This window comes from Stegostoma tigrinum, chromosome 19 (assembly GCF_030684315.1).
Source record: "Stegostoma tigrinum isolate sSteTig4 chromosome 19, sSteTig4.hap1, whole genome shotgun sequence".
Taxonomy (NCBI): Eukaryota; Metazoa; Chordata; class Chondrichthyes; order Orectolobiformes; family Stegostomatidae; genus Stegostoma; species Stegostoma tigrinum.
This window is the reverse complement of record NC_081372.1, coordinates 18,204,077-18,230,707: the sequence shown is the minus strand read 5'-3', so window position 1 is coordinate 18,230,707 and position 26,631 is coordinate 18,204,077. Positions and strand designations below refer to the sequence as shown.

At 40.9% G+C, this 26,631-nt stretch overlaps 1 protein-coding gene and 1 pseudogene across 1 annotated transcript in view; one reads left to right on the top strand and one right to left on the bottom strand.

Moving 5' to 3' along the window:
* LOC125461570 (histamine H3 receptor-like) overlaps positions 1 to 15,801 on the top strand; it is a 57,272-nt pseudogene extending 41,471 nt beyond the window's left edge.
* osbpl2b (oxysterol binding protein-like 2b) overlaps positions 1 to 25,249 on the bottom strand; it is a 145,984-nt gene extending 120,735 nt beyond the window's left edge. The window contains exon 1 of the mRNA XM_059652752.1: positions 25,136 to 25,249. The gene's annotated coding sequence lies outside the window, so the exon portion shown is untranslated. The remainder of the gene's footprint in view (positions 1 to 25,135) is intronic.
* Positions 25,250 to 26,631: the final 1,382 nt, after the last annotated feature.

Below are 26,631 nucleotides of genomic sequence, written 5' to 3'. Positions count from 1 at the left end.
TGAGTTGCTGTTCCTGCAACCTTCGGGTGGCATCATTGTGGCAGTGCAGGAGGCCCATGATGGACATGTCATCAAGAGAATGGGAGGGGGAGTGGAAATGGTTTGCGACTGGGAGGTGCAGTTGTTTGTTGCGAACTGAGCGGAGGTGTTCTGCAAAGCGGTCCCCAAGCCTCCGCTTGGTTTCCCCAATGTAGAGAAAGCCGCACCGGGTACAGTGGATGCAGTATATCACATTGGCAGATGTGCAGGTGAACCTCTGCTTAATGTGGAATGTCATCACTTCACCAGTTTCAAAATCTCCCCTTCCCCCACTGCATCCCTAAACCAGCCCAGTTCATCCCCTCCCCCCACTGCACCACACAACCAGCCCAGCTCTTCCCCCCCACCCACTGCATCCCAAAACCAATCCAACCTGTCTCCGCCTCCCTAACCGGTTCTTCCTCTCACCCATCCCTTCCTCCCACCCCAAGCCGCACCCCCAGCTACCTACTAACCTCATCCCACCTCCTTGACCTGTCCGTCTTCCCTGGACTGACCTATCCCCTCCCTACCTCCCCACCTACACCCTCTCCACCTATCTTCTTTACTCTCCATCTTCGGTCCGCCTCCCCCTCTCTCCCTATTTATTCCAGTTCCCTCCCCCCATCCCCCTCTCTGATGAAGGGTCCAGGCCCGAAACGTCAGCTTTTGTGCTCCTGAGATGCTGCTTGGCCTGCTGTGTTCATCCAGCCTCACATTTTATTATCTTGGAATCTCCAGCATCTGCAGTTCCCATTATCTCTAATATAAACTAGAATGTGGGGATGTGCACCCTAAACTACCTTTGCTGATTGTCCACTGTCTTTATTTTATTATTGTGCACTCATTTGCACAACTTGGAATGTTATTTCAATCCAATCTCACAGCACAAGAAAAAAAATTGACTCAAAACATCACCATTTTACTGTTCTTCTTACTTCAATGCAATACAAAGCAAAGAAAAGTGGATCAAATAACTGACCAGATATCTTGAGAAGCAAATAACATTGTGTTGTATTTCTCACTATATCAAAAATGTGCTAATGTCTTCACTTTTTACCACTTAAAATCTTCACAACAAGTCTTCAGCTTTTGTTTTGCTTAGGTTATCATTTTTCTGTTTGATTCGGTCATTCATTGTTTAAACAGGCAATGAAACATACAACTGACTTCTTATCAAGAGTTATTCTTAAAAGTGCAAGTCTAGTAATTCTGTTTAACAACTAACTTAAACAAGTTATATTTTCCTCTTAGATAGTTTTTCTTTAAAATTTATAGAGACTCTCAGGCACCTGTTTGCTTCCGGTGAACTTCCAGCCCATCAATTTATATCAGGAAATCAGAGTCAACTAATTGACTATATCCCCACATCTCACACTCAATATTAGAAGTGGTTTCCCCAGGTCAAATGAAATGAAATCTGGAGAATTGGAAAGTTTCCATTTCCCTATCCTAATGCTGTATCCTATTGTTAACATTGAGTTTAGAGGAGTGAATTGATTCCTTTCCGTATTCCAATTCTCCACTGGTCATAACAAGGTTTGAATTTTAGAAATGACATGATTTTGTCAATTAAGTACCAGACTGTATATAGCTCAGTATCAGAAACATGTCAAGCAGGTTCCTTGAGTAACAACATATAGAACTAGTTTTATTGCAAATAAAACTTATCAAAACAAAGATATAAATATTATTAACAAAAGATTTAAACTGTGTAAATACATACAACTACACTTCTTGAGAAATAACATGCACATAATCTACAGGTCAAGGAAACAAAGTCCTCTGCTGAGTGTAATCTTAAAAATTTATGCAACGGTAACATTCAGAAAAATAATTATTCACACATTATCTGATTGTTTGTGGCTGAGATTTAGACTATGTTTCATTACACTCCTGAAAGTTTACACTGCATATGTAAAACATTCTGCATATATGCACATTTTGTGAAATGTGATGCCAAAAAAGCACAAAAAGTGTGAGCAAACAGGAAGGAATGACATCACTCGGGGTGCACTTGAGAGCTTTTTGGGTGTCAGCAGACTTCCTCCGAGATTTATTTCTGGGTCAGTTATGGATGACTGAATTCATTTTATCCAGAGTCAGTTGTGGTAAATTTCAGATTTTCCTTTAAGAACTCTAGTACTGTGGCAAAGACATCCTTTCCTGTAGGACCACTCCATCGGAGATGATAGGGCCAAGTGGGTTTTGAATTCACAAGTTTTGATCAGAGCACTATCAGAGAAAGAGAAAAGAGGGGCAACTGCTCCAGGCAAAATGCCTCTCAGGCTGTATGTCCAAATCCAATATTCTTTTCTCGACGTACAAATGGTGCCACGTGACATCTCTCTCTGAGATGTGAAGATGCGAACAGGTGTGAAATGACTTTATCTGATAAAAGGGCAGCGCTTTGAAATCTTGTGTTTTCAAATGAACCTGTTGGACTATAACCTTATGTCATGTGACTTCTGACTTTATCCACCCCTATCCAAAACCTGTCCCTCCACATCATAGATAACAAAGTGTGGAGCTGGATGAACACAGCAGGCCAAGCAGCATCTCAGGAGCACAAAAGCTGTTTGGCCTGCTGTGTTCATCCAGCTCCACACTTTGTTATCTTGGATTCTCCAGCATCTGCAGTTCCCATTATCACCTCCACATCATAATCCATTGTAGAATCCAATAGCACAATTACAGAATCTTTTTCAACAAAATCTGTCAGTAAATTCCAAACTCGTTGTTTGTAACTTTCTTTCCAGAATACAGTAAAACTTTGGTAAAGACTTTCATGGATATATCATTTGACTAAATTACAGACAAACCAAAGCTCTAAATTATTCAATCTTTTGTTACCAGTTCATTAATTTGTACAATCTTTGGTCAATGACATCTTCCCTGGCTTGACATACTCAAAGGCTTAGCCAAGATAGCTCTGCCCAGCCGTTGTTATATTTCATTTATTTTACTTTTGTTCCTACCCAGAAGTGTTATCACATACAACTGACTGCCTTCCCACCATCAAAATGATGGTGACTTTTTTTTTATTTCCATAGTGGCATCAGACGTACTATTAAGAAAATCTATATTTTAATTAGAGCACTTAGCAACACAGGGAACCAAAATAATCCCGTCTGTTTTTGTTTGCAATGCATGTGCTTTGGAGCACCATTGACTTGGATTTAGCAGGTAAATTTAGGAGAACCTGAATTCAGAGAACTTTCGCATATGTGGATGAGTACTTGACATGTAATAACATTCAAGACAATAGCTAAGTGCTGGAATGTTGGATTTGTGTAGATATGTAGGTGCAGACTTGATGGGCCAAAAGACTTCTTCTGTGCTGTATGACTCTATGACTCCATGACAATGAATTTCAATGAGTTATTTTGAAATAATTAATGCAGAAATGTATTCTAAACAGTCATTCACATAAAGTGCTTTTCAAACTCAGCTGAGCAATCCTGAACTTCCATGCATTTCTCAATTGATTCAGATTAAATATTTTGAAGTATCTCCACTCCATAATCACATCTCAAATATATTGTGGTTGAACATTTTAGAATTGAATAAATAGGATTACAAATTCTATAAAACTGATGCAGCACATAAATTGAACTTCTTTATAATTGCTTTCTATTTCTAGAAAGCATCATAACATAATTGTTATATTTTATTTTATTCTCGTCCCTAGCTGAAGTGTTACCACACACAACTGAGTGCCTTCTGACCACTAAAATCACTAAGCCTTTTTTTAAAAAAAAATTTTAAACTAGCAACCACCATCAGTAAAAACACGCATGTATCAAATTTAATATTTACAAGCAAAGCACATTATGGGCGTGAAGCCATCAAAAGGTGACGGGGGAGTGTATAAGGAGTGAGTTGGATGGAATTTTATTTATTTTATTTGTGAACAACAAATTTAATTTTATTTGGGGTTTCCATCATTTAGCTTGGTAAACTGTATTTTGATGTTTTGATAAAAGATCCGCTATTTAAATTAATGTTATTTTGTTCTTAGAACTCATGTTTACAGCCAGACAACCACATATGGGGCAAATAATTTAAACACTGAAAATTCTTTCAAATCTTGGTTAATCTTGTTAATATTACTGGGAGAATAAAAGTGTTCTAGAAAATCCAAAAACAAGCCTAATTTGAAACAAGGGGGAAAGTTTTGTGGTGTTTAGATTTTTAGCTTTCCATCTCTTCTTAGCTTTTCACTGAAGTGATTGGCAACAAACAGGCCCAAAGAAATTATGGTGTCTCATATTCTTACCTTTTACTGGTGCTACTGGAAAATGGCATCAGGCTTTAGAATCATAGAATAGAATCCCTACAGTGTGGAAACAGGCCATTCAGCCCAACAAGTCCATACAGCCTCTCTGAAGAGCAACCCACCCAGACCCATTATCCTACCCCTGATTTCCCCATGTCTAACCTAAAAATCCCTGGGCACTATGGCATAGCCAATCACCTAGCCCACATATCTTTGGACTGTATGAAAAAACCAGAGCACCCAGAGGAAGCCACACAGAACATAGGGAGAATGTGCAAACTCCGCACAGACAGTTTCCCAAGGCTAGAATTGAACCCAGGTCCCTAGCACTGTGAGGCAGCAATGCTAATGACTGAGCCACCATGCCACCTCATTTCATCCTATGAATACCAATTTCATCCTGCCTCTCTTTATGAAAAGAAAGGGATTAGCATAGAAAAGGCAAATAGACTGAAATTTTTTATCTTATCTATCAATTTTCTGATCGTTTCAACAGCCATATGTCTCTTTGATTGCTGCTATTAAGCAATATTCGAAATTTTAGTGCCCTGATACTACTCTTTGAAATAATATGATTGTGAAAAGGCAAAATAGATGAAGGTAGCACAAATTAAGTTGTAACAAATATCTGGAAGAAACGCAAATGTAGTTAAGATTCTTAATACTCTGAAACATCTTCTCTCCATAAATGTCACTAATTCGAATGTCTAGTTTAAAATCGTACATTTCTGGACAAGCAGCAGTAGGAAAATTGGGTGTGGAACTTCTCTGTGAGTCTCCCTGACAGTTTCTAACAAATATTGGTGGCACTTTTATGATCACAAGCAAATGGAAATACATCATAGGAATGCTGGATGTAAGGGACACCACTAACTTGCAGTGTCACTAAAGGCCATGAGAGTGTGGGGTTGGGGTGAAGACATGAAATTAAATATTAACAGACAAATTTCACTAATGGAGTCATACAGTCATAGCGTCGTAGAGTGCTACAGCACAGAGACAGTTTCTTTGGCTCAAAATAATCCATGCCGACCAAAATGTCCATTTACACTAACCCCATTTCTCTGCACTTGGCCCTTATCCTTCTAGACCTTTCCTATCTATGTATTCATCCACATGCCTTTTAAGTGTTATTACTGTACCCATATCAACCACTTCCACTGATAGCTCATTCCATATGCATACCATCCTCTGTGTAAAAAAAGTTGCCCCTCAGGTTCCCATGTATTCCTTCCCCTCTTACCTTAAACTGGTGCCCTCTAGTCCACAACTCCTCAACTCTGGGGAAAAGACTGAGTGCATTCAGCCTATTCATGCCTCTCATGATCTTATACACTTCTATAAGATGCCTCCTCAGACTCCTATGCTCTAAAGAAGAAAGTCTTAGCTTGTCCAACCTCTCCCTATAACTCAGTGCAGTGAGTCCTGGCAACATCCTTATAAATTTCTACTGCACTCTTTCTAGTTTAATAACATCCTTTCTATAGCAAGGTGATCAAAACTGCACACAGCAGTCCAAGAACGGTCTCACCAACATCCTGTACAACTGCAAAATAACTTCCTAACTTCTGTACTCAGTGCCCTGTCTAATGAAGGCCAGTGTGCCAAACACCTGGCTACCTGTGACTCCACCTTCAGAGAACTGTGCACTTGAACTCCAAGGTCCCTCTGTTCCAATACACTCCTCAATTTCTGCAATTTCTGATAAGCTTCCTCTCTGACAATGATACCACATATTTTAGAGTTATCTGCAAACGTACTAATCATGCCTTATACATTCTCATCCAAATCATTGATACAGATAGCAAATAGCAAAGAGCCCAGCAATGACCTCTGAGCACATCACTAGTCACATTGAGTCGACTACATTACAAAAGCTAAAATAATGGAATCTATAACTTTTGCAAGGAATTAATTCTTTGAGACTCCAATATTGTGGGCCCATTTCTGTTTTGACGAAATGTTGCCATGAACCTCTCCCCATCTCCCACAACCCATAGAGAATCCTGACATTTTGGTGTGAGTGACTACTTGAAATATTACATGCCCTGAGCTTCTACATGAACTGTGCTTCATTAATATTAATAGTAACTTTGGAGACATTCCATTTGAGTGCTGGATGCAGATGAAATCTGGTTTTGACTCAGTTTAGGAAGTGTATTTGGAAATGTTTATAGTTCATCTGTAACCATATCATCAACTTAGACACCTTTTATGTTAGGTTAAATAAAACTTATTTATAGTTTAAATTCTACCTAGTTTTCATACCAAGCCCAGCAATGGAAGTGGAGAAATGGAGCTATTAAGATTATGCTGGTGTGGCTCACTGCTTTCCTTTTATATGGCCCAACAATAACAGTCTGGGAGTAGGTAATTGGCAGGAACATTGTGCTTGTGGGAGAGTGTTATGCTGAGCTTTATAATAACTGGTACTTTCTGATAACAGCATCAACAGTGGAGTTCTTTGTACCTTACCTCAGTGTCACATGTTTCAACCTAAGCATATACCTCAACATTCAGAAATGAACAAGGTCACAGTCAAACAGCTTTTGGAATACCACACAAAGTAAATGTTCACTTGAGCACTTAGAAGCAAGTTCTAATTTAGCATGCTCCTTAAAAGTTTGTAAATCTGATCAAAAAACTAAACTGATCAAGTCTACAGTTTGTGATTTGAATGTCCACTGATATAAAAATCAAGGTGGAGAGGTCAGAAACACTTAGTCATTTGAAACACAGGAATAATCTGGGAATAATAATTCCATCCAGCGAAGTAAAATGCTGAGTAAAAGAAGAAATTTCACTATCAGAGCCATTTTCAAAGAGAAAAATTAAGCTAATTTCTCAGAATGTTGTGCAACATTTTAGATTGTCGAGGGACAAAAGAATTTTTTCGTTTGCATTTTTGGCATCTGTTGGGCACCATATACCTTGCTCATGGTTGTCAGGGCAGGCACTGCATTGTATATGATTGGTACGAAGCTTTATTCTGGTTTCTGTGAATTAACTCTGCCATTAATCCAATTCTATATTCTTTATGTCAAAAAAATTTAAAAGAGCTTTTATGAAACTGCTTTGTCCCACAAAACTAAAGATGTGACCACGTTCCTCATGGTAATAGTCTAGTAACACATATTTAAAGGGGTGGCTGTCACTGCTCCTCAGGATGAGCAAATCAATGGTGCTTTGGGAAGTAGCAGGAAAAAGATTGCAGAGAGATAGTGGTGTATGTAATGGAACCACTGAGCCACAATTGACAATATGGGTCAACTGGACACTATTTTCATCTGTTACAGTATCAGTATCAACATACTTGTGGACATCAGAGATAACAAAGTGTGGAGCTGGATGAACACAGCAGGCCAAGCAGCATCTCAGGAGCACAAAAGTTAACGTTTCGGGCCTAGACCCTTCATCAGAGAGGGGGATGGGGTGAGGCTTCTGGAATAAATAGGGAGAGAGGGGGAGGCGGACTGAAGATGGAGAGAAAAGAAGATAGGTGAGGAGGAGAGTATAGGTGGGGAGGTAGGGAGGGGATAGGTCAGTTCAGGGAAGATGGACAGGTCAAGGAGGCGGGATGAGGTGGTAGGTAGGAAGTGGAGGTGCGGCTTGAGGTGGGAGGAAGGGATGGGTGAGAGGAAGAACAGGTTAGGGAGGCAGAGACAGGCTGGGCTGGTTTTGGGATGCAGTGGGGGGAGGGGACGAGCTGGGCTGGTTTTAGGATGCAGTGGGGGGAGGGGAGATTTTGAGGCTTGTGAAGTCCACATTGATATCATTGGGCTGCAGGGTTCCCAAGCGGAATATGAGTTGCTGTTCCTGCAACCTTCGGGTGGCATCATTGTGGCACTGCAGGAGGCCCATGATGGACATGTCATCTGAGGAATGGGAGGGGGAGTTAAAATGGTTGGCGACTGGGAGGTGCAGTTGTTTGTTGCGAACCAAGTGGAGGTGTTCTGCAAAGCGGTCCCCAAGCCTCCGCTTGGTTTCCCCAATATAGAGGAAGCCACCCCGGGTACAATAGATACAGTATACTCCAAGTCTCAGCTTGGTTTCCCCAATGTAGAGGACCTCTTTGTGGAACACCTCCACTCGGTTCACAATAAACAACTGCACATCCCAGGCGTGAACCATTTCCACTCCCCCTCCCATTCCTCAGACGACATGTCCATCATGGGCCTCCTGCAGTGCCACAATGATGCCACCCGAAGGTTGCAGGAACAGCACCTCATATTCCGCTTGGGAACCCTGCAGCCCAATGGTATCAATGTGGACTTCACAAGCATCAAAATCTCCCCTTCCCCCACTGCATCCCAAAACCAGCCCAGTTCGTCCCCTCCCCCCACTGCATCACAAAACCAGCACAGCTCGTCCCTTCCCCCCCAATGCATCCCAAATCCAGCCCAGCCTGTCTCCGCCTCCCTAACCTGTTCTTCCTCTCACCCATCCCTTCCTCCCATCTCAAGACGCACCTCCACTTCCTACCTACCACCTCATTCCACCTCCTTGACCTGTCCATCCTCCCTGGACTGACCCATCCCCTCCCTACCTCCCCACCTATACTCTCCTCCCCACCTATCTTCTTTTCTCTCCATCTTCAGTCCGCCTCCCCCTCTCTCCCTATTTATTCCAGAACCCTCTCCCCATCCCCCTTTCTGATGAAGAGTCTAGGCCCGAAACGTCAGCTTTTGTGCTCCTGAGATGCTGCTTGGCCTGCTGTGTTCATCCAGCCCCACACTTTGTTGTCTTGGATTCTCCCGCATCTGCAGTTCCCATTATCACTCTGGACATCATCCTCTTTTCTCAAAAGTGCAAGCTGAGAAACCACACAGTCAATCTACCTACCTTCAAATCATTACTCTTCATTGTCCCACGCAGAGTTCAGAATATGAGCTCACATCAGCTGAATGCCTTTAAGTCTGATTTGGTCATAGCTGGAGAGTGAAAACCTCTAGCTATTTCCGTTTAATGAACAACATATCCAACCTCCTTTCATCTGATTTCAAAAGAGAACAGGTGGGCCCCAAAATTCCTGCTTTGCTGATGGTGAAAGGTCTGATTTTTATTGAGGAGAGGCTATCTGGATTTTCGGGATGGAGCAGGATTCTGTCCGATTTCATTGGCTCGTGTCTTAAAATGGGGGTTAGTAGATCTTATCCCTACATTCAATTGTTAAGCTTGGGAGGGTTACTAATCATCCACCTTTTATGCTTTCTATAAATCTCAGTGGGACCTTTGCTATCTGAGGCCCCAACCATCAGTGGGGTTAAGGTTATCAATACCAGAATGCAACAATTATGTGCTCAAAGAGACAAAACCAGAAAGCACTGAAGAAGATAACATAGTGTGGAGCTGAGGGATCACAGCAAGCCAGGCAACATCGGAAGCAGGAAAGTTGACATTCGATGTTTCAGAATGGGGAAGAGGAATGGAGCTCTGAAATAAGTAGAGAGAAGAGGAGTGGGACTGGGGAAGGTAGCTGGGATGGTGATAGGTGAGTGCAGGTAGGGAGTGGTGGGGATTGGTCAGTGAGCTAGGAATGGTGGATAGATGGGAGAGAAGATGGACAGGTTGTGTCAGGTCAAGATGTTGGGGATGAGAGCAGTCTCGATGGATGGCAGATAGAGGTGGGGAAGGAAATATATCTTTGGTTGTGGGGTCAGATCGCAGGTGGCAGAAGTAGCGGAGAGTGATACATTGAATCTGGAGTTCAATTGGGTGATATGTGAGGAAAAGGGAGATTTTGTTTTTGTTGCAGGGAAGGGATGTGAGGGCAGAGGTGGACATAATTCAAGAGATGCAGTCGAGAGCATTTTTGACCACTGATGGGGGAGGCTGAGGGATGTTGCGGTCCTTGAAATAAGAAGACATCTGGGATGTTTGGGAGTGGTTGCCCCAGCTTGGGAGCAGGTGTGGCGGAGGCAGAAGAATTGGGAGTAAGGGATCACATTCTTGCAGAAAGGTGGCTGAGAGGAGATGTAATCTAGGTAGCTGTGGAAGTTGATGGGCTTGAAATAGATATTGGTTTTGAAGAATCTCTACAGGTCTGGCGTCATCTGGGGAGAGGGACAGAGTTAATGTTTCTAAGCTCAGCATGATTCATCTTCAGAGATGTGTTGTTCCACAGGGAGCTGAAGGCATGAAGAAGGTGGCTGTCTTTGGTGGGGATAGTTTTCTGTATGTCCTCCCCCTCAGAGAAGTGGCGTAATGACATTTTGACCAAGATTAAGGCCGAGGCATATGCAACAATCTTCAGCCAGAAGTGCAGCGTAGATGATATGTCTTGATTCCTCCAGAGATCCCCAAGATCACAAATCCCATTACCCAGCTGTTCGATTCACTCCTTCCACATTAAGAAATAACTAAAGGCATTGGATACTGCAAAGATTATGGGGCCTGACAACATTCTGTAATAGCAATGTGTACCAAATACAAGACAAACTGCAGAAACTTACCAAGGCATGTTAGACAGAATCTGCCAAATGAGCAACCACCATCCTCTTCAAGAGCAGGATATACATGGGAACACCACCACCTGCAAGTTACCCTCCAAGCCACTCACCATCCGGATTTGGAAATATATCACTGTTCCTTCAATGCCACTGGCTTAAAACCCCAGAACTCCCTCATTAACTCAATGTGGATCTACTACAATAAACAAGTAATTCAAGAATGCCAGGGATAGACAATAAATTTACAGTTATTCCTTCACATACATCTTTCACTGTATGCATGCCCAATTAACCGTGAGCTGTTCTTTGAGACAGAAGAGAAATGCATTCTTGAAATAATGGCATGGTGGCTCAATGGTTAGTACTGCTGTCTTATTGTGCCAGGGATCCAGGTTCAATTTCACCCTTGGGCAACTAACTGTGTGGAGTTCGTACATTCTCCCCACATCTGTGTGGGTTTCCTCTGGGTAGTCTTATTTCCTTCCACAGTCCAAAGACGTACAGCTTAGTTGGATTGGTTGTGCTAAATTGCCCCATAGTGTGCAGGTTCTGTGGATTAATAACAGGAAATGCAGGGATGGAAGTGGGTTTGGGTGGGATGCCCTTCAGAGGGTGGGTATGGGCTTAAAGGGCTGAACAGCCTGCTTCCACACTGTACCAATTCCATGATTCTGTAAAATGAATTATCTGCAACATACATTTTCACATCCAATATTCTATGTTAATAACTGTAGATCAATATATTTGTTAAAAGTTAGATTTCAAGCCACATCTTCAGTTTGAACCGACTGTTAGAGCTCATGGCCATATTAAAATGCTGTTTTATTAATATAGATATTTACCAATGATTCTTGAAACAATTCTAGTTACTATTACTTAGGTAGATCACTAAGAGTTAGTTAACAATTTTAAAATTATATTGTTGCCTGACTATTATTAAACAGTGTTTGAATGTAATGTGAAGGAACTCAATAAGCCTTTAGTTTTCTAATTCACTAGAACGTGATGAAGTTCTCTTGATAGCTACCTTTTATTAAACCTTTGAGGAAAACATTTGGTTTTAGGTCAATGCTGAGGATGAAATCTCAAATAATTAGTACATGAATCTTGCTCAATGTCAAAGGAATACAGCTACAATCTATTATCCTTTCTGTAATTATCTTAAATTGGTGCCCATTCATTAACATTTCTCTGACTGGAAAAAATAATCTGCCACTATTTGTGTTTATCATGATTGCACACAGGTCAGCCCTACATCTTCTCAACCACAGTGAAAACGTTCTGATTCCTCTGTTCGGAACTATAAACACGTGCAGAGTGGTGGTGTTTTTAGAAGACGGGGACTCATAAAGTATGATATGCGGTCCATGTTCTGTCCGCGTATCGCCACCCCAGTCCCTCTAATACAGGGAGGCAACAGCCACAATCAGCAGCCTGCTTACACTTGGAAAAAGTAATTTAGGAGCAATTGAGTTTGTTAACAACCCATCTGACCTGACCATTACACTATCTACAAATCAAAATGCAGCTGAAGTGAGCAAATGGGTGAGAGTAGGGAATCCATTTTTACACTGTCTGAGGCGAAGTGATGTGCACCATAAGCATCAAGGGCACTCCCCCTTGCAAGATGAAAAAGCCAACTTTATTTTATTTGTTCACACGATTTGGATGTTTCTGGCTGAGGCAGTGTTGGTTACATATCCTTAATTGGGCTAATTATCCAGAGAGCAGAAAAAGTCAGCCACATTTCTATGGAGTCGCAAATAGCCTGAACTGGGCAAGGATGGCAAATTTCCTTCTCTAAAAGACATCAGTGAGCCAGGGGAGTTTTTAATAATAAACCACATTGATTACACAGTTGCTAGTTTTGGCCACAGATTTTTATTGAATTCAAATTTCAGCATCTGCCCCAGTGAGATTTGAACCCATATTCCCAGAACTTTTAACCGTGACACAGGGGTTACTGATTTAGTGACATTACCACTATGCCACTGCTTCCCTAATAGACTGCAAAAACCCATCCCACCCCCCCGCCCCCGGCAACCCCAGAAATCACCCACACACTGTTTCTCAACCTCTGAATTTGTTTTAATCTGTGGTCCATTGTTTTCCTCTCAGGGCCTGATTGCACTTTCAGAGACAACCACTACTGAGTTCTGGCACCAACCAATTAGATTGGCTGGCAAATTCAATGAGCTGAATATCCTGCGTAATAGTCTTTCTTAAGGGTGGGACACCCTACCACCAAGACACTCTCTGCTGGTTTAGGCCACCAGCTGTGCGTTATTGTTGTGGACTGTCTTTTTTATGTTAGTTTGTGCTAGGATACTGATAAGAATTTCTAATGACTTCCAGTTTACTGAGGACAGAAGATGGGAGGTCACCTTTTTTGAGCAGCCTGTACTTTAACGTTATTGGAGCGGGGGGATTAAGGAAATAGGGTAATAAATGAGAGACTTCCTTTAAGTTTATATACAGCTATTACCATAATATGTATGCCATTTAATATTTTCCTCCCAACTGTATTAGAGTCCCGAGAATGAGAGAAATGATACAGCATAGAACGGGGCCATTAGCCCATCTTGACTACGCTGACACAAAGACAACCAGATGTCATTTTTAATCCCATCTTCCTGCAAACAGCCCATAGCCCTGCAGCTTCCAGCACTTAAGGTACAAATCCAGGTACTCTTGAAAGAGTTTAGGGACTCTGCCTCCACCATCAACTCAGGCAGAGAACTCTAGACACTGGATACAAAACATTTCCTCACATCCCCTCTAATTCTTCTGATTCTTATCTTGAATCTATGACCCCTAATTATTCAACTCACTGCTAAGGGAAACAGGTTCCTCCTGTCTACTCTGTCTGTACACTTTACAACTTAATATACAGCAATCATATCACTCCTCAACCTTCTCTGTTCCAAGGATAATAACACTAAATTCTCCAATCTCTCCTCATAGCTGCAATTCTCCAGCTCTGGCAACATTCCAGTAAATCTTCTCTGCATTCTCTCCAGAGCAATTTCATCCTTCTTTTAATATGGTGAACAGAACTGCACACTCCACTCCAGTTGTGGTCTCACCAATGTCTTATACAGTTTCTTCATTATAACCCTACTTTTGTATTCTATACCTCTACCAATGAAGGACAGTGTTCTAAAATGTCTTCTTTACAACCATTTGGTAATTTGGTAAACGTGGCTGATTACACAGCAAATAGCAAGCAATGAAAATAATGCTTGAATATTCATAGCTGAATCAAAAATTTGGCATTTTGTTGTCTGATTTTCTCAAGTGATTCACGTAATATGAACAGCAGATTACAGTCTAAAAGGAGCCAACCAGTGTTTACATATTGTTGTCCGCATAAAACCAAATGTCTCAAAGCACTTCACACACGCGGCCCGCTTTTGAAGTGCTGTCACTCTTGCAATACAAGCAAATGTGGCAGGCATTTGGCACTGAAGGCATGCCCATTCTGGGCACTATTTTCTCCAGTGGTATAACCTGAGCAATGAGAGGTGATACTAATTATTAAAAATAACAGCTCACCCATTTTCTGGAATCTTATCTTGCTAAACCTGCTTCCAAACCCTTTCTCACTCCTGCCTAGACCTGTTCTTGGATTGCCTCAAACAGGTGCCTGTTTTCTCTCCCTGCTCCATCTCCGTACCCTTTTTCCTGCATATAAACTGACATTTTCCCAACCACCATCAGATTTGAGGAACGGTCACTGGGCCCAAAATGTTAGCTCTATTTTTTCCTTCACAGATGCTGCCAGATCTGCTGAGCTTTACCAGCAATTTTGTTTTTGTGCCTGTTTTCTCTTGTTTGTTCAAAGTTGCAACTTTACTTGCTGACTGTAATAGCAGTTGCAGTTTGGGAGGATTGCAAGTTATTTTTGCATGAAAGAGTCAATTAGCTTCCCTCTGCACTATGTTGACATCTGTGAGAGAATCTATAACGTAATGAGATTGCTGTAAAAAGCCAATAATTGACAATCTTTTGCCAGCAGGTGTCAGCATAACATGGCCCACATCAAAACTAAAGTTTTCATCAAGCATTAAAATAGGAATATTTTATCCATCAAACGGGCCACTGGGCAATAATGTAACTTTGCTTCATGTATGAAATGGGAGATGTTGGATCAGCCACTCACTATGTAAATGAAAACAGGAGAAATGTACAAAAAGCGATAAATATGATATCATTTGTTTGCTATGATCTCCCAAAGTCAATATTACCCCCACTGGCTTTAAAATATAAAAAGTATCTTTTACACCAGGAAGGAAAGCTAGTTATCTGTGTGATTTTTTTAATAGAGCTATTTTTAAAATTCATTAACATGATCGGGATGAAACAAGGCCAAGATATTTTTGCATTCCTAATTTCCCTGGAGAAAATAATGATCAGCCACCTTCCCGAAACATTGCAGTTTATGTTAGGAAGGTATGTTGTAAGATAGGGAGTTTCAAGATTTTGACCCAGAATCAGAGATCAGACAGCAATATATGTCCAAGTAAGGATGTTTTGTAACTTGAAAAGCAAGCTGGATTTGGGAGTGTTCTCACACATTGGGTGTTTTTGACCTTCTAAGTGGTGGAGTTTGAAGGCGTTGAGGTGCACTTGAGGGAGATTTGATGCATCACTGGAGTGTCTCGTATAGGTGAAAGGACAGAAAATATTTAAATTGGGATACATGGTGCCAAGCAAGTGGGCTACTTAGTCTGGATGGTGCCAATCTTCTTAAGTGTTGCTGAAGACACACTCATCCAGGCAAATAAGAATATTCTACTACACTCTTGAATTGTGCACCTGGGAACTCAGGAGATGAGTTAGTCAGTGCAGAATTCCCAACCTTAGACAGCATTTTTGCAGCTGGTCCTGTTAACTTACAAGTCAATGATAATGCTCCAGGGATTTGACTATGGGCTAATTCGATGATGGTCCACCCCCCCTTATGAATAACGGGCATAATTAATGATTGTCCTTTTCCAGGTCATTATGATTAAATTAAACAGAAAGCCACAGAACATTCAGCTGGAGGACTAGGCCCAGAAGTTCCCATATTTGTCTCCATTCTTGATCAAGCTATTTCATTGTAGTTGGTCCCATAGGCAAAAGGAAATCAATCAGGATTCCTGCCCTTTATGATCCAGCGAATCCTACTGCATGCATCCTGGTGCATCGGTATCAATGGGGAAACAATTAGACTTATGATTGATCCTCCCCAAGGACAAACTGCCTGTTGACAGTAATACTTGAAGCCAACATTGTGAAGCAGGAGACGGCATGAACATTACTCTTCCAAGTTCTCTGTAAAACAAGGCCTGGGAGATATCAACCGACAGGCCTTATCCACATGGAACCAGAAGCCCGAACTTGGTTCTAAAGAAGGCTCACTGGACCTGAAACATTAAATCTACTTTATGAGCACTGATGCTGCCAGATTGCTGAATTTCTCCAGCAATTTGTTTTTGTTTTTGAACTTGGTTGGTGGATAGGAGAAGGATTTGAGTGGCAAGTGGGTGCCATCAGTTGACTCAAAGGAACAAACAATTCAGGATGTAGAGTAGAAGATCTTGGTGGTGGAGTTGTTCAGAAGTCATCACACTCAAGAGTTACGGCAGAGGGAATACAAAGATTTCTTTCTGGTTTTAAGAACAGCATTCAATTCCTGAGCATCTTTTGGTTTCAGTTTCCATAAAAACATCAGTCCGTAAGAAATAGGAACTGGACTAGGCCATTCGACCCCTCAAGCTTTATCCACCATTCTGCAGGATCGCGGCTGTACATTTGTTATATCCACCTTTTGCTTTTTCCCTGTAATTTTGGATTCCCTGACTAATCAAGAATCTATCAAACTCAGCCTTAATATGCACAAGGACTCTGACATTACAGTTCTCTGTGGTAAGAAGTTCCGAAGACCCACAACCCTCTGAGAGAAGCATTTCCTCCTCAACTCAGTGTTAAAGTGCTGCCCCTTTATTCTGAGACTATGCCATCTGGTTCTGACTCTCCCATAAGGGGAAACATCCTCTCAGCATTTACCCTGTCAAGCGTGTCAAGAAACCTTTAGGTTTCAATGTTTTGCTTACCTCCAGGACTTACAGGGCATTCTGGCACCTGGTGGATCTGCTGTCATCCTAAATTAAAATTGCACTGGCTTCTTAGTGATCTCTGCTGACCCAGATTTTAATATTTTCATGAGTTACGTCTAATCTGCTTGTGGAGAAGGCTGTCTCTGAGAAGTGCGTGACTAAAATGGCAACAGGCGACAATGCAATGCTAAACACTTTGGATATTTGAACTTCCCACAGGCCATCGCCCCACCCCCTGACCCCATCCCATTTGCAGGATTGATTTAAGCCCAGGCTGCACAGACTGGATTCGGATGTCATGACTAATAACCCAGACGGAAAAACAGCCAGAAAAAACTGTAATACTATACTCAGAAATGAATATACTAGTCTTACTAGGGGTTTTGATGCACACAAAATGAATGAGACCAGTTTGTTTTTGTATCATATAATCCCTACAGTGTGGAAAGAGGCCCTTCAACCCAACAAGTCCATACTGACCTTCACAGCATCCCACCCATCCCCCTACAACCCACCTAATCTGCACATCACTGAACACTACAGGGCAATTTTGTATGGCCAATCCAGCTAACCTGCACATCTTTGGACTTTGGGAGGAAACCCACGCAGGCATAGGGAGAATGTACAAACTCCACACAGATAGTTGCCTGAGGGTGGAATCAAACCTGGGCCCCTGGTGCTGCCAGACATCAGTGCTAACCACTGTGCCACCCTGCCACCCCTACTTCTGGAAATTTAATTATAACAAGTGCATGTGTATGCCTCCAAAAACCTAAACCTAAACTGTACTTGTGGTACAAGTTGGGTACTTTTTTTTGTAAGAAGTGGGCTTGTTCAAGAAAGGATATTAAGTCTTGAAACAGACCATGGTAATTAACATGTTAAAAATAAACTTTTAAAAGATCTCTGTCCTGATTAAAGGTGTTTGGAAAATATCCTTGCTGAAGAATTAAACCTTAAGAGAAGCATACATCCCTCTGCAGAACTGGACCTATTACAGAGACAGTAAGAACTGCCAATGCTGGAGTCAGAGATAACACAGTGTGGAGCTGGAGGAGCACAGCAGGCCAGGAAGTATCAGAGGAGCAGGAAAGTTGATGTTTTGGGTTGGGACCCTTCTTCAGAAATGGGGGAGGGGGAAAGGAACTCTGAAATAAATAGAGAGAGGAGGGGTGGGGCTGGGGAAGGTAGGTGGGATGGTGATAGGCGAGTGCAGTTAGAAAGGCAATGTGGCTGTATTACCAAGTTTGTATCAGTATATGGTTGAGCAGTTTAAGGGCTGAAGAGATTATGAGAGGGTTGCAGTGGGAGAGAAATCCACTGAGGTCTTTCTGGAGGGAGGAGGATAACTTCCTACAAGGTAGGTGTCTCTAGAAGAGGCTTTGCAGTGGGCTTATTAGTTTGCTCCATTCTACAAAGAAGTTGGCTTGCCTTGGAGATTCTAGTCCCAACAAAGGACTTTTACCTGTGAGGTAGCCCGTTAGATGCTGGTAAACTTACTCTTTACATATTAGGGAGAATGCAGTGAGTCCGGGGACACAGTTTATAGAACACCTACCTCCACACCAGATGACTGCACATTTAATTCCATTGGCATCCCAGTTCTCAGCAGAACTGCTGAAGGCAATCAGAGTCTAACCTTCAGAAATAATGGGAACTGCAGATGCTGGAGAATCCAAGATAACAAAGTGTGGAGCTGGATGAGCACAGCAGGCCAAGCAGCATCTCAGGAGCACTAAAGCTGACGTTTCGGGCCTAGACCCTTCAGCAGAGCTATAACCTCTGATGAAGGGTCTAGGCCCAAAACGTCAGCTTTTGTGCTCCTGAGATGCTGCTTGGCCTGCTGTGTTCATCCAGCTTCATACTTTCTAGCCTTCAGAAAACTCAGTGCTAATCTGAACTTAAATACATCGCAAAATCTTGTCCCATCCCTGACGCAAAATGCATGGTAGTCCACTGATCCTTCTGTTAAGGAGCAATGTTGTAGTGCATGTCTGACCTGTGCATTTCCTCCTTGCTTCTTTCATACCTTCACACTCTTGAAGAAACATATGCAGTTCTCAAAGGAACTGCAAGCTGATTAACAGGCTGACCAGCCATGACAAGAATGATTTTCCATGGCTCTATAACCAGCTTTAACTGAACAGCTGAACAGGAGATTAGATCTCTCCTGAGGGGGTGGGTGTTGGGTGCATTTTATGAGCTTTTTGGTAATGATGGAGATGTTATGTCTGACAGAGATAGGGAGAAGCACATGTAGACAATAGTCTCTTAATAACAAAGCAACAATAAGAGCAAAATCAAAGAATTTGTACAGCACAGATAGAGACCATTTGGCCTATTGGGTTTGCACCAACCCTCTAAAGAATATCCCACCAGGACCTAGCTCCCTCCCTTATCCCTATAACCCTGCATTTTCCATGGCTCATCCACCTAGCCTGCACATCCTTGGACTCTACAGGACAATTTAGCAATGGCCAATCCACCCAACCTGTGCATCTTTGGACTGTGGGAGAAAACCAGAGGACCCGAAGGAAACATACACAGACACGGGGAGAAAATACAAACTCTGTACAGACAGTCACCTGAGGTTGGAATCAAACCTGGGTCCCTGGTGCTGTGAGGCAGCAGTGCTAACCACTGAGCCACTGTGAGATGTCAATCTCAGCTGCTGAATTATTTTATCCAACTGCATGCGAACCCAGTCTGGGAGTTAAATCAACTTGTAGGATAAATATCTAGGATTAGAAAAAGTAAGAGAATGTGTAACCGACAAGCATAAAGCTTAAGTCTGTCAATATTTGGGAAAGGAAAAAGCGGGTTTCTGGGTTTGTCATAATATGGAACTGGAAGATTAACAAGACTGTCAATGAAACTCAATTAAATAAAGCTTTGTTAGTTCTGTCCTATAAATAGGCTGATTTAACTTCCAGTTGTGAGTTTTAATAAAGTATATGCATCTTAAATGTCAACGTTTTTTTCAGATGCTAGTGGATCTGTGAGTTCTTGCTGGAGAAGGAGGATCTGAGTGAGCCCAGCTATGTGGCTTATTGAACACCTGCCTCCGCACCAGATGGCCACATATTTGGCTTTAGTGTTTTACCAGTTCCTACCTACCATGCTGAGTTCAAGCAGATTCCAAACCTCAGAACTGTCAGTGCAGCTTTGGGGAAAACCCCTCTGATTCAATCTGAAGTATCTAAGATTTGCTTGTTAGCATTTTGGAAAGTGTTAATGTGGTTTCAGCAGGAACCCCTCGTTATATAATTACTGTTAGAATCCAAAATGCTAGGTATTTACAAAAGCGTAAAGCCACAATATTTACAATTTAAAGCATTAAAATTTTACTACACAAAAGCCAAAGAACCTGGATACCAGTAACCAGACTACCTTAAATAATCAATTAAAGTAAAACTATTAAGGATTGAGTGAACCATTACGTATTTTCTAAATCAAACTTCTTAACTCAAATTTCCCTCTACATCCTCTAACTTACAGCACAAAATGCAAATAAGATACTTATCCAAAATTAAAATATTAAATATTCGGTTTAAGTACTATTTCAAAAAATTGTGCAAGGACTGAGATTTGTTGATCCTGTTCTTACTTTCAGCAGTGCTGTCCAACAATCTCCACATTCTCCACAGGTATCCATCTTAAGCGTAATTACCATGAGTCAGATGCATTGCCCTCAATGGGCTCTACACATAAATTGAACAATTGGAAACATGGATGATTTTCTGGTGGTGATTAAGAGATGAAAGGCACCATGGGTGATTTTAGTGGTGGAAAAGTTGTTTGGTTGTTGGCGATAGTGCTTCTGCATGCAAAAACTACTGTGGGCCAGACTCTTACGGTACTAATATACTTTATGTTGCTGTGGAATGTGTAAAGACTTGCTGTAAAACAGCAATTAGGGAAAGTAAACATGGTCCATTAGAGGCCGAGGCAACATGAAATACAATGGGGAATAAGGAAATTATAGAGATGTCTTGAATCTAAAACTCTCTGACCATCTGTCTTTTCATATTGGCGATAGATGCATATACAGGGGCTTGTTTAGCTCAGTCAGCTGAATGGGTGGTTTGCAACATCAAAGCTGTGGATTCAATTTCTGCACTGGTTGAGGTTGCCACGAAAGATTCTCCTTCTCAATCTCTCCCCTTCCCTAAAACATGGTAGTACTCAGATTAAAATTATACCAGTTGCCTCTCGCTAATGAGAGAGCAACTCAATGTGCAGTAAGATGACACTGACTTTACCCTTTACCTAGATATATCCCAGGAAGTTCAACACACTGTTAGGATCCCTTCAATTAACAAGAATTTATAAACTCTTTCAGCCAGCCTACATAGTTTTGCCTTGAAAGAGACGCTTCCTAAAGCAGCCAGACTATTTTAAACACAGAAACCCTTCTTAAAATACAACTGCACACATAATCCATTCACTCCTATCATTAACTTGTATTGATCATTTTCTCTATTATCTATCTCCAAGACAACTTGGTCACATGATTGTTTATGAAAGCCAAGTGTTTTACCAGATAATATCTTATAGAAAATGAACCAGCGCCTCCACATCAAATATAGTACATAGGCCATCACAAAGGAAAGAAGAACCGTGAAATATCATTGGCCTTTACAGTCCTTTGCAGTTCCGACTTAGTAAACATAAGCATTGCTTTTCCCTCCAGGAGAGCATTATGTTGCTGTGGAATGTGTAAAAATTTGCTGTAAAACAGCAATTAGGGAAAGTAAACATGGTCCATTTGAGGCTGAGACAACATAAAATACAATGGGGAAATAAGGAAATTATAGACATGTTAAACAAATACTTTGTGCATTAAAAGCTACACAAAAAATCCAGAAGTGGTGAAAAGTCAAGGTGAGAATAAGAAGCTTAAACAAAATTATCAGTAAATAAACAGGATTGGGCAATTAATGGAACAAATCACCTGAACCTGGTGTCCTATACCCCAGAGCTACAAATGAGTTGGCTACATAGATGGTGGATACATTGGTTTAGATCTTTCAGAATTCCCCATTTTCTGCAATAGTCCATGTGCTATCGCGGGTAGCAAACATAATCTCACTATTCAGGAAAGAAGGGAGGGTAGATACAGGAATCTACCCAATAGGGAAGAACTTGGGTATCCTTGTACTTGAGTCATGGGGAAACTGAAATATAAGTAAGAGAATCAATATTGGGAGAAGGCAGGAAAGTTGAGTTGAGGATTATCAGATCAATCACGATCTCATTTTATGGTTGAGGAGACTTGACTGGCAGAGTAGCCTACTTCTACTCCTATGTTTTATGGTCTTAAGCACAGCAAGCAAGTAGGAAAGTAAAAAGTACGTTAGCCTTATTGCAAAACAATCAGAACATATGAGTGAAGAGGCATTCCTTCAAAGGACTGTAGTGAGACAAAAGCTGGTTTATTGCATATAGCAGCGCTGGGGGCATGGGGTGGTGTTAGGCATTGTTCAATGCAGACTGAAGAGGCTGCACCTATATTCCCAAATTGAGTCAGACCAATCTGTGTCTGTTTTACATTTCATTGCAGTAGCACAAATGTTAATCCATTTGACATAAATCTGTTAAAAGAGCCTTAAAGGATTAAAGTAATACAAATACAATAAGGAGAAGCAATCTCAACAAAACATAGAAATTCTTATGAGGTGGTTTGGCAGATTGGATGCAGGAGGCAAATTTCCTCCAGCTGTGGATTCTACTGATCACGGTGTCAGAATAAAGGATTATCCATTTGGAACTTCTTTAGTCAAGTGGTTGGTGAACCTATGAAATTCTCTTCTACAAAGAGATGTGGAAGGTCAGTTGCTGAAGAAATCCAAGGGAGAGAGGATGCTAATGGATGAAGTAGAAAGGTGAGGCTAAGATAGAAAATCATTTATGATCTCACTGAATGAGGCAGTAGACCTAACGTTCTATTTGCTGACACCTGCTCCTATTTCTTATTTTCTTAAGTCGTGTGTTGCAGCAATGTTAAATCTTATTATCACCTGGTATCTAACAGGCCTAGAAGAAAAGTTTGGTCAATAACAGAAGGGCACAGGAACTAGTATGTGGATTTTTTTGACACAGCCCCACTTTTACTAATTCATTTTGTTCCATGCATTGCTATTTTTAATTATGATTCATCCAAGAGGATTTGGCAGAGACATAGCAGTCATGTTTCACAATCTAAACATCTGCATCTTCCACATTTTAAGTATTCTAGTTGCAGATGACTGAGTTGGGTCCATCTTCATGTATCTGTTGTACTTAATTCATGTCAAAGAAACTAAGCAATTCAATTGCCCTCAACCCACATGATACTTCAATGCAAAATTATAAACTTTTCATATAAATGGAAAGTGGTAACTTAAATGAATTTTCTTGCAATGTGACACCCTTAATAAAAATGACTTGGATTCTAATTTTAATAAAATGTTGGATTTTAATTCTACAAAGAAACAATTTTTGTTTCTCATCACATCATTTCTGTCATGACATTTGAATAAACATGACCATATTAATTGTTTCATAAAAATGAACCACTGAGTCAGATCAATATCCGCGTCTTTTTACATTCCATTGCAGTCACACAGTTGTTAACTCTTTTAATGTAAGTATGTCGAGACAACCTTAAAGGATAAAGGTAATGTAAATGCATTAATTGCTTACACCCAAACACTGCATTCAATAATTTCCAGAAGCAAAACAATTGGATTTATATAATGCACATTAAAACCACAGGATACCTCAGTGTGCTTTATAGTTAAGGAAGTACTTTCAAAGTGTACACAGCAAACAGTGGCATGATAATGACAACATAACCTGTTCTTTTGAGATGTTTGTTGAAGGATAACTCACCTCCTGTTCTTTGAAATAATGCCATGGGATTTTCTCCACACATGTAAGAAGGCAGGTGACTTAACATCTCAACTGAAAGACTGCATCTCCAATAGTACAGCACTCCATTGGTACTCTACTGGAATGTCACCCTTGGGTACTCGTGCTAAATCTCTGGCCTGGGACACCAACCCAGATCTGTAGAACTGAGCTATGATTGATGCTTGATTCATTTGTTCTAAAACCTGTGCAAAATAACATTTCTCTTGAAAAAGCCAGTGGCTTGCAGCTCATTTTTAATTCAAAAATAAATGATATACTCATTAAAGAGTTTGATAGCTTCTCTGCCACTAAAACAACATCCATTAAATCTGTGACTCACCATTACAGTTGTAAGAACTCACACAGTGATGTCATGGGACTGAGATGATTGACCCACAAAAGCCACAATTTAGTACTCCTTCCTTTGTGCCTAAAATGACTCCAACTAGCTATTCCTCTATTCCCAGTGACTCCAGTTTTGTTAGGGCTCCTTGGTGCCTCGATCTCAGGAGCATTCACTCTCATCTTAGGTAACAAGGTGTGGAGCTGGAAGAACACGGCAGGCCTAGCAACATCAGGGGAGCAGGAAGGCTGACGTTTCAGGTCGAGACCCTTCTATAGAAATGGGGGAGGGGAAGGGAATTCTGAAATAAATAGGGGGAGAGGGAGAGGCGGATAGAAGATGCATAAAGGAGAAGATAGGTAGAGAGGAGACAGACAGGTCAAAGAGGCATGAATCAAAAAGGAAGACTGGCGTCTGTGATACTGGGAACCTCTGAAGTAGGCCAAGAAGGATTAGCCAGAAGGCAGTAATCAACAAGAGGTTTTGTTGTACGACACAACACACCTAGGGACAATGATGCTGCCATCCAGGACACAGACAGTAAGGTAGAATTCCATTGTTTGAGTAACCTGTTGGTCAGTTCTTTCAATTTTCGTATGAGTAAGAAGGACTTTGCAGAATCAATGTAATGTATTAGCTGTTGTTGTTTCTTATGTTTAGGTTAATACTGGGTGGTGTCTCCAGTTTCATGGTTTTCTTTATATTTTCATAGTGGTTCAATGCAACAGAATTGTTTGCTAGGCCATTTCAGATACAATCACATTGCTGCAGTCTGGAGTTGTATGTATGCCAGGCCTGGCAAATTCCTTTCTCTATAGGACCATCAGCAATGGTTTTATAGTCTTCATTGCTTTTTAAGATTCAGTTCACTTAATTCAAATTTCATCATCTGCTATGGTGGGATACATACCCATGGTGGGATACATACCCACATTCAGAGAATTAGCATCAGTGTCTGGTTTACTAGCCTGGTGACAATACCCTTACACCAATACATCACTACGGTTGAGAAAAAAATGAAAGCAGGTTAGAAAATTTACCCTCTTACCCTAGAGTATTGCATAGCAGTTCTCTGTCCTGTAAAACCAGTATCACAGTGTTGGCAGTCATCATGTTCCATCAGTCGAATGGGAAGCCTGCTGCTTCGTTGCTATGGAGTGCTACTGGTTACCTTGGATACAGCTATCCAGAGAACCACAGAAACAACCTTTCACTATTGTAAATTGTGGGGAAAAGAATGCTATTTTTATTACGTTACTGAATTTATATCATTATGATAAGAAATATATGATAGAGCATTAAAGACATTTTTTTGAAAAAACTGTCCATTATGTAGTTATGCTACAAAATTGAAATGTGATCTCTTTGTGCATGAGCAGGTCATCTATGCCATAATTAACGCATTAACTAATAATTCTAAGTGAGTTAAAAGCTCACAAACGTAAGAAAGCAAATCAAAACTTCAGAACAAAATTTGACTTTCTTCATAAAGTGATTGATTCTGCAGACGAAGCTCAGACAAAATGAAAAGACGACAATTTAAATCTCTGCCAAAGTTGATTCAGATGAAACAGATCCTCCAACACATTGCGAGATGGTTTAAATGATCTCTCCAGGGGGAAGAAGAAAGGAATAAGATTATAGTGGAACACTTGAATTTGAAATCCATGGTTATTGCTGCCAAGCAACCACCTGCACAGTTTACCTCTAAGCACTGCTCATCTTGTTTTCGTCATCACTACTTAAGTGACAACTAAGATGTGCATTGACAGTTCTCAGCTGGACCAGTGGATGGAGTGCTTTGCAATTATTAGAAAAACAGCTAATTAGCAAGCTAATATGAATGTTTCCTTCATGAGAATATTTGCTTCGGGGCAGATTTATTCTTCAAATAGCCTAACACCTAAGTTATAAGGATCCTTGGATGGAAGGAATAATTTTCACTGTGGTATTCTGTTTTTAACTTTTTAATATAATTGGCGAAGATAATCATCTTTCACATCTTTGGTTTGATGTCTTTGTTGTCACAGTGCAGTGCCTACTATCTTGTTGCTACCAGGCTTATTGCAACCAGCTACTAAGTGGCAACCGAGACCACCTCCAAATAATTCTTCTCTCGAATATCACCTCCCCTTGCAGAGTGATGCCATTTTGTTCGGATTGCCTGCTCATTCTAATTCATCTCAAGTTGATAATACAGTACTGTCATCTCTCCAATCACGCCTTAAAACCAGCCAAGGCTGTTGTGTTACAAATTTCGCAACAATTGATAACGTAAAGTCTTAATTTCTAGTTAACAGCTGAAACAATGACGCATGAAGATTTCATGAATTAAAACATTTACTGTAGCAATAACTAAAATAAATTACTTATAACTCCATCACAGATGTCATTTAAGAATCAAACCCAGACTCAACAGTTCTTTATTTTTGTAATTTAAACTTAAGGTTAAAACAATAGCTTAAACTACATATTTCCCATTTAACTTTTAGCACGCCAAGAATTTCCTGCTCTAGCTTTACATTATACTGCCCATTCGGTGAA